General features: G+C 33.0%; 1 pseudogene; it reads left to right on the top strand.

Moving 5' to 3' along the window:
• Positions 1-1,748: 1,748 nt before the first annotated feature.
• LOC145626884 (uncharacterized) lies at positions 1,749-8,652 on the top strand (annotated as a pseudogene).
• Positions 8,653-10,142: the final 1,490 nt, after the last annotated feature.

Here is a 10,142-nt window from a genome sequence, read left to right as displayed (position 1 = left end):
TTAATAAGCTATTTAATAAACACTAAAATTAGCTTTTTTATAAAGTCAAACCTCTAATAGTGCTCAGTAAGTTAAAAGCTATTTAAAAAGCTCTTTACCAAACAAGGCCTATGTCCTTCTCATTTTAGTTGACTCACTTACATTAGGGTCATCCGTCATCTCCTATTCAATTAAAAGTATCAAATATTTAAATTATTTATTTATATTTTATTTATTTATTATGCTTTTATCACACTTATTTATATATTATGGTTTTGTCACACTGAAGTCGATTTTTGGGATGATAGATTGAAAATGTGAGAGTTATATTAGCATCAATTTTATATGAAATGATAAGTGTACAACAAAAAGTTAAAATTAACATCTTTTCAGTGTGTGTAGTTCAACTTATATATCTACGTTGATGCTAATGGATCAAAACTCATAATAAGGAGAATAATTACCCCATTTTCTGGCAAATGCAATGACTTGGTTATTTTTTTATTTTTTGGACTACTAACTATTTATTTATAATGGCACCTATTTATTTCCCTCAATTTCTCCAACACCCCAGTCATGATCACTCCCTTCATCTTGTCTTGATCACTTTGTATCTTAACCTATACCCAAATTACTTTTAGTTATATAGGGACCGAATTAACAATAGCTTTGGAAAGAGTCTTTTGTAGCTGTGTGTAGTTTAAGATGACAACCAAATTTTGGGGATCAAGCCTATTCCTGCCTCAAGAACAACTTTGGCTTGCATTATATTATGGAAGGGTGCATAATCTTCTATGGCCTTGCCTCTGCCAAGAAGCAATTAATATTCCCTGCATTTTCTTATGTAGTGATGACTCTTGTTGTGACCAGCCTTGTGGTCTTGTAGACACTATTCATGCTCATTGGCTTGAGTTTTTTTTTTGTTCCTCTTTAAACTGCCTTTTCTGTTATATTGTGCCTCCAGATGATAGGATGTCCAAGTAGTCATTCAGCAGCCTCCACTTCTTTGGTTTTGGCTATTGCATCTTTTATATATTACCTTGTTAATGTCTCCCCCATCCCCCGTCTCCCTGGTCAACAAGAATTTTTTTGGGATACCTTGTTATCATTTATGTAAGTTTTTTCATCAATGCAAAGCATTTTTGTTCTAGCACTTTTTGGAGTCTTGACTTCTTTTCTGGCCTAGCTAATATCCTTACCCTCATCTTTCTTCCTCCTGAGTAAATAATAGTCATGGTCATGATACTTAATTTATTTTTTCATATATGTGAATGAGTAATGATGATGATGATAGTAAGTAAATTCCCATGCAAATTTCTGGAAGCAAAATTTTCTATTACACATACTGTTGGCTGTTGGTACCTATTATATTTCATTAAGTTGTTGTTTTTTTTTTTTTTTTTTTTTTTTTTTTTTTCTCTCTCTAATAAAGTAATAGTGATTCATGTAGTAGTAATTATTCAGATTTTTCTGCCCTTGAATTCCCTTTTCTTATTTTGTAATTATTAGGTTTATAGTATTGTGTATACTGTATAGTAATAAGCTAAGGATAGTTTGTGTAATGTGTACAGATGGAAAAAAATGTAGAAAACAACAAGTTATTTGCAGTAATGTCACAGAGGCTAAATCAATTTGAGAAGGCATTTTGTGTTGATGATGTCTCATCTTTATAAGCATTAATATTTCATAGACTCAAACTAGGTGCTTAGCTGGTCAAGGCAAGAAATTTTTCCAATGCATCATATCCAAATAAGTAAGAGAACCTTTTTACACTACCAAATAACAAAGTAAATCAAAGAAAGTTGAAAGAAAATCTCTTAGCCTAATATAACTTGTAGTATATGCCTAACATTCCAAAAAAATTCTTAGGCATGTTGAAGAATGTTGGAGTGATCGTACTCATCGTCATAGTGGTGACAAGTATACTTCAGTACAACTTGCCACCATCACCACGGATATGTGGGCTTCTAGGTGGACCATCCATAACTGCACCAAGGGTGAAGCTGAGGGATGGTAGATATTTGGCCTACAAAGAGACTGGTGTACCAAAGGAGAATTCCAAGTTCAAGATCATATTTGTTCATGGTTTTGGTGGTTCCAGGCATAGTGTAGCTGTTGCAGCTTATCTTCCTTGGGTAAATTTTCGCTTATTCTTGTCACCAATGTTTTTAATTCTTTTTTAATTTAACAATATCAACATTAAAAGTTTTAAAGAATTAATCATCCACATGAATTGGACTGCTCAAGTGATGCAGTATATTATACCTTATATATTGTGATAATTTTTTTTGTTTTTTTTTGTTTTTAATAATAGATGTTGGATTTCACTATTGAGCACTAACATGTTTTAGTAAAGGGTTTTTCTTTCGAAATAAATAATGTTATGGATTTTCCAAAAATCGTTCATGATCAATATATCCAAACTCATGCTTTTAGCTTTTACATAATCCCCTTCATTGTCAATACATTTTCATGAATAGTGTTACAGCATCGTCAGATATAAGTGCTCCCAGTTGATCTCATTGATTTGCATGTCACTCTTGCAAATTTATTACATATAGTTTTATTGTGTATTTTTGCAAAATCTCTTGAATGTTTGGTAAAGCAAACTCTAACATAGGATTACTACTGAAAGAAAAAACTACTCTTTATTTAGTTCGCTTATCTTGTGAAGAGTTCCTGTCATTAATGTATTTTAGAAAATGTCCTTTTTTATTTGAATACAAGAAAGGCTCTTATAGCCTCCCCCCTTTCTCTCCTCGCAGGAAGTCGTTGAAGAGTTGGGATTGTATATAGTGTCATTTGACAGGCCAGGTTATGGAGAAAGTGATCCTAATCCAAAAAGAACATTGAAAGCATGGCTTTCGATATTGAAGAGCTAGCCGACCAGTTAAAGTTAGGGAACAAATTTTATCTGATTGGGTATTCCATGGGTGGACATGCAGTTTGGGGTTCCCTCAAATATATTCCCCACAGGTATAATCTAATTTTTATGCAGTGCATTGTATATGTTCTTGTTGGCAGTTAAATTTGTATTACTTACTAAAGAAAATGTTTGAAAACGAAGCAACAATTAGAATGAAATCACCAAACTATTCACATTGCATGATCAATGAGAATCTCTTAACCCGACCTTCTAGGAAATGTTGGCATAATCTTCATATTTAAAATTGACCTTTTACTGAACTTTAAGTCAATTCATAATGAGAGAAGAAACAAATATAAAATTTCTATAGCAAAGTTTCCATGCTCATATTCATTTTGCAAATACATTTATATACGACCTTCATAACTTTGAAGACCTTTCACATAAAATACTCCTTAATGGGTTCACCTTTTTTTGGTACATGAGATATAAGTCTGCAAATATTTTAAAATAAAATATAATATGAATTAAATATAGATGTATTATTATGATAATTTTGGGTACAATTTCTAATGTTTACCCGCTAAAAAAATTCTATGTGTAGAATGAATAACTAATCGAATTGAATTCTTAATTGAGGATCATTAGAAGCTTAATCTTAATCGAAGATAGATGTGTCGGAAGTGGAACGACACAAACTTGTGATGTGCTTGTGCTTGATGTCCTTTTTTAGTTTGGGAATTTTCCTAGGGTCCTTTTGACTTCGATTTTTCTTTTAAAGTGATTTTTGAGAATTGTTGGCTCATATATATTCACACACACACCCTTATCAAAGTATACCCTTTAAAAGTCACAACCACTGAAGTTTGCCTCTCAAAAGGCAATACCATTTTTACTCTTTGTTAATTGGGCTCTATACACTACTATTTCCTATTTCAGTGTGGGATATCCTCTCTACACCATAGGTGCTGAAAATTCTTGTGTAAAATGAACGACCAAAAGCATAATGCTCAACCATAATATCCCCATTATCAATTTCATTGTCATTAACAAAGTCCTCCCACCCTTCTCCTATATGTAGTCCATATGTTTTTAGTTTCATTATCTCGTACCAATATATTCCATTCCTATCCTTTTTCCTTTGATACATACATGCATTATTGTACCATTCTTATCACTTAGCAAGGATTTAAACCCATCTAGAACACGCCACAAATGCATGCACAATCACAAATTTATCATTTATAGCTATCTAAAATACAAAATAAATAATCGTATTCTCAATAAGAGTTACTGTAAGCATGTCGTAACCAAGTTGCTCTTACGCATGTCTTCAGCACAACTAAAACATGGAAAATGTTCATACATCTTCTTAACCTGTAATGTAAATGAAATTATATCATACAATTAGAAGTTTAGAACACAAACATATTAAGTTTATGAGTTTATCTTGCCATCTTGGTAACTGCCAGACTATAAGCCTAAGAAAAGTTTATGGAGAATGGTTGCTATAAATGCAGGTGACAAAATGAATGCTACTGTTTTTTTTTTTTTAAGGAGGAGGGAATTTTAAACTCCCAAAAAATTCAAACCATTTGAAATTTTGGTGAAAATTTGTGGGAAAACAAACTCCCTCATTAAAGGACTGATTTTCCCACCAAGTTGCATGTGGGAGGGTCCTACTTTCTCTCTCCTATACCTTTAATTACTTTACTTAACTTTCCCTAATCTTGCCCCTTAAGTTTTGAATTGGTAACTGCAAACCCTTTCAAAGTTGCACATAATGTTTAACGGGGGTAGTAATAGTTCCCAACCAAAACCTTCATCATTATATATTATCTTGTAGTAGAATTCCGATTTTATAATAAGTTATGTGATGGTAACACAAGAGACGTTTGTGAGCACCTCAGACTTAACCTAATATAATGATGTGATAGTGTAGTCTATCACTGTGTAAGTGATTGATGAATAAAAAGTTATACCGCAAGTGCACGGTGTCTGTTGTTAGCAGTGACTTAGCAAATACGGGTCGAATCCCACAAGGAGACATGTTCTATTAGTTTTTTCCCAATTATTATAAACTATTTCAATATACGTAGAGTGAAGTGATAATCAATTAATTAAACTAGAATGAAAATGAAAATAAAGTTGTTCTCAAATAAATAAAGGTCTAGGGCATATGTTCGGTCCACCATGCTTATACCAATCCAAGAAATGCAAAATAATTCACTAATAAACAAACTAGGTCGAATAATTAAAGCACTTGTTAATCCTACGGTCGGGTATTAACACTTACGAATTAACATATGTAGTTCGGTCGCTAACATAATCCAATTCGCCAATTGTAATTAAGCCTCTAAAAATATGATCTTTGAATTCTAATTTTTATTAGCTAAATAATCAACTCATGATATTGGCCAATTATATGAATCCAACAATAAAGCACAAATCAGTTGGAATTATTCAAACCCTAATTCATAAATTTATAAATAATTAAGCACAAATAATCATGATATAAACATGGCTTCCCTTACTTAACCCTAGAAAACGACTACTCACTCATAATTGAAATAAACAAAACAAAAGAGATAAATAAACTTGAATTCATAATTAATAAAATAAAGAACGAAAGATGGAATGAAATACCTCAAAGGATTGAATTAATGGAGAGAAATAACTAGGGTTTAACAATGGAGGAACCTAACTCAAAAGAACGTTCTATCTAGAAAATAAAGCATAAGAGAAGAAAATAAAATTCTCTCAAGTATTTATATTAAAGCCTAATTCTAAGCTAATAAAAATAAAAATAAATAAATAAATGCATAAGCTACAATATAATTGGATGATATTTGATGACGTGGCATGAGAGAAACTAAGGCTGCCGTGGCTCATCATCACTCGACCAGACCCACGGCCGCAGGGTGGTTCCCGCGCTCTGGCAGTGGCGGTAGCAACCTTCAAGGGGGCGCGGGACAGGGGCACAGCCAGGCTGCGGTTGGCTGATTGCATCTCTTAGATTCAAATTCTCATAACTTCTTTTCTAGGAATCTTCCCGGGGCGTGCAACCTATCGTTGGAAAGCTCTTCAAGTCTAGTTTCTAAGGCAACTTGAATCACTTCAATCCGATCTGTAGAACTCGAGTTATGGTCAAAACAGGGAGTAAAAGTCATTTTTGATACCTTGGAAGCCTTCGTTTTTCTCCATTTCTAACTCAAATTCGCTTCTGTAAGGTCCATAGCAACTCTCGTGGATGCTATTTCATTTTCCGTGCATAAAATCCTTAGAGCCAACATCCACGAGCGTAAATCCCTCGATCAATGAACTCGATCCATCGATTTCCATTCAAATATGACCCGAATCATCTCCAAACACTTCAAAAGCGTGAAAATGACTATGAAATAACCAGAAACATTAAGAAAAACACAAAGGGAGCGTAATAGAGCGCCATATAATAACTTATGCAGACATGACTCTAAAAACAACTAAAATAAGACTATGAAAAAGCTCTAAAACTAGCATAAATGTGCCTAAATAAAACTATATAAATATGATTTATCAGTGATACCACTTAAATAACTATATTTTCATTTGTACCTATGATTAAAGGCTTTCTTGAAATGTTTTGTCTGATATTATTTAGTTGTTTTTTTTAGGATATTACTAAGTATTCTTGCAATGCGTGGTTCGTGCAGGCGGATGCACGATCCACATCGTGCATCTCTTCCAAAAAACAAGCGGAAAGAACATTGCATAGAAACATAAAGAACATTTAGTTTAAGTGAAAAGAACACATTATAGAATTGTAAAGAACATTGTATAGAAATGTAAAGAACATTCACTTAAAGTGCAAAGAACATGTTATAAAATTGTAAAGAACATAACGTGCAGTTAAATAATGTTCTTTATCTTCATGTTCTTTGATTGTCAGAATAATGTACTTTTATTTGCGACATATGTTAATTGTTTATTTTGAAATGTTCTTTGAATTTTGTCTTTAGATTATGGTGGTTGAATGATATAATGTTCATTACATTATATTATCATTAGAGGTGATAAAAAATTTGGTCGGGCTTGGCCTTAACATAATATATCGTGTCCAAAAAACCTGGAAAATGTAGAGTGCTTTTCGGGTTTTTTTCGGGCCGAGTTTGGATTTTTAACTAAAAAAGCATTTTTAGGCTTGTCTAAACCCACCCTTATTTTTGAGTCGGGTTGAAGTTGATCACCTCTTCGGATGTTCTTTAGATATATATAAAGAACATGAAGTTGGATGTTTTTTTTTTTTTACAAAATAGTTATATGTTCTTTATAAAACAACTATATGTTCATTACAATACAATTATATGGTTTGTTCTTTATGAAATAACTATATGTTCTTTACAAAACACATGTATGTTCTTTACTGAACAACGGAATGTTCAGGGTCCTCACCTAGAAAAATAAATAAATAATGATGGGATGCAAACGTCAATGTTAATATTCTTATTCCTTTTAAGGTGCGTGGTCTTACTTTTAGGTAATGGAGGCTGATTTACTTAACTTTATATGCCATAACAAACAGTCTGTGACTATCGACCATTTGGACACATAAAGACTATCATCCCTCCATCTATCCCAATTTAGTTTGCCCTTTTTATAATTGTTAAGAACCCACTAATTTATTATCTTCACTTTTCACTACTAAAAATTAGGGTTTCACACTCTATATCAAAAGAAATAATACGAAGTAATTCATTGTCTTATGTTCAGCTTATCGCCTTAAATGACGTGGTTGTAAATATGATCCTTTGAATTGAGCTATTCTTTACACAATCTATTATATTTTGTCAACACCTAAGGATTTTATTCTATAATTTTTTTAGCTAGTGGAAATGAACATATATTCTTATGCTGATGTAAGATCATGCTATATGTGGATAATTTTTCATGAAATAGTATTCTGGTATGTTGTTGCAGGCTAGTAGGAGCAGTGTTGTTAACACCAGTTGTGAACTACTGGTGGATTGACTTCCCTGAGAGCTTATCTAATGAAGCCTTTCAATAACAACCGACAGAGGATCAATGGGCACAAAGGGTTGTTCACTACATTCCCTGGCTTACTTACTGGTGGAACACTCAAAAGCTTTTTCCTAGTTCCAGTGTTGCCGCTGGAAAAGCTGTATTAAGTGAACAGGATATTGAAATTAAACACAAGAAGATTAAACTTAGAGCCGATCACATGGTAAAGCTAGTTTCTCTCTTTGCTTTAGATTAACTATGTACAAAGTATAACTTTGGTTGCATTGATATGGGTTTGGATTTGCATATGATTTATATCTATCTATAACGTCAAAAAAAGATACATTGGATATTATAGTGTCAAGATTAGTAGTTATTTCTAGTGCTTATTAAACACTATGGACTCAGAAAATTATGTAAGTTGATGTCAATTTAGTAACTACCTTTACCAGGCAGCTATCTGATATCCTAGGATAATATAACTAAGGTGATCATGAAAATTGTTTTTTATAGGAGCAAGTGAAGCAACAAGGAGAATATGAGTCACTCCAACGTGACATGATGATTGGATTTGGGAGTTGGAAAATTAGTCCAATGAACCTAACAAATCCCTTTGAACAAAAACAAGGATCATTCATTTATGGCAGGGTGATGACGATTTCCTTGTACCTTTCACGTTGCAAAGATACATTGCCCAAAAAATTCCATGGATTCAATACCATGAATTAGCAGGGGCAGGACATTTATTTCCATATGCTGAAGGTATGGCTGAAGCTATTCTCAGATCAATGCTACTTGGTGAAAAGTAGAAATTTAAGTCACCATGATTGCATTTGTGCATTTTGGAAAATAATCATACTAATTTAGTGGCTTCTTTCATTGAATACATGGCTATGTTGTGTATATTAGGTTATCAATAGTTTCTTGAAATTTAATACCATAAAAGTTGTCAGATTCAATGATGGAAAACTCTATTGCTAATTATACACTAAACCCAAAAAGGGAGAGCAATGTGACCTACAAAGCTAACTGATAAGGCATCTAATATTACGCCAATAAAGCATGTCTGTTTGCCTAATTATTATAAATGTTAGAAAAATATACTTTGATTCATTCATTTTGGTTATTTTTTAAACCGTATTTTTATGATCTGAATATAAACATAACTTATTGTATATATTTGTATGATCTCAATCCATTCACTATGAAGAGCTGTTATTCCTCGATGAACGACGATTAAGAGCTTTGCATCATGTACAAGTATACCAACGACGCATTGCGCGACATTTTAACAAAAGGGTACGTCCCAGAAATATCAAAGAAGGTGACTTTGTACTAAAAGAGGTTAGAGGACCACCAACCGATCTAAGAGGGAAATTCAAACTTAATTGGATAGAGCCCTACCGCGTAATTGAAATTCTATCAGGAGGAGCTGTCAGATTAATGGATATTAGAGGTGATGAAATTCGCCAACTAATAAACATTGATCGACTTAAAAAATATTACATATGAAATCTTGATAAACTCGTTCATTCATTAAATATATCACTTTTTTTAGAATTCAATTAAAAGATTCTAAGTGTTACAAACTTTACGGAATAACACGGTAAAGTTCATAACACTTCGGGGATAGTTTAAAAACAAAACAAATGCCATTCAAGTGTTCAAATTTTTTCGAACACCACGAAAAACTCTTCACACGGGGAGGGGGGGGAGTAATAATGCTTAAAAAAAATTTAACACTCGTAGCACAGGTGTCACGCGCAACTAACATAGTTGCGCGCGGATGTCACGCGTAACTGAATCAGTTGCACGCGACAGGCTCGCGCAACCTTACACGTTGCGCGCGCCACATGATGACGAACTACGAACCCAGAATGTTTGTGCAAGAATAGAATTGCAATTTTTAGTTGCGATAATAAAGAGGGAGTTTCTTAAAAATAACATATACCCGGAAAATTAAAATTAAGTTTTGATTTAAATTATTAAACAAAGTTGGAAAAATTGCTCCCATTAATCTGAACTTTCCCTCGTCCGCCGAAAATAATCCCAACTTTCGTTTATTATCTATTGCACCGAACGTTGGGGGGTATTAATTTTCGTTGCACCCAACTTACCTGGAACCGGTTAATCCGGTCAACATTTGTGTGTTACATTTTTTTGGACACGTGTCACTACATGAATGGTCAAATAAAAAAATTTAAAAAAAGACAAAATTTAAATAAAACAAAATTAAAAAAAAAACAAAATCTAAAAAAAAAAGAAAAACAAAACATAAACCCACCCCTTCCCCCTTAAC

This window comes from Chenopodium album, chromosome 4, assembly GCF_948465745.1.
Source record: "Chenopodium album chromosome 4, dcCheAlbu1.1, whole genome shotgun sequence".
Classification (NCBI taxonomy): Eukaryota; Viridiplantae; Streptophyta; class Magnoliopsida; order Caryophyllales; family Amaranthaceae; genus Chenopodium; species Chenopodium album.
The sequence above is the reverse complement of the archived record's forward strand: the minus strand, read 5'-3'. Positions and strand labels throughout refer to the sequence as shown.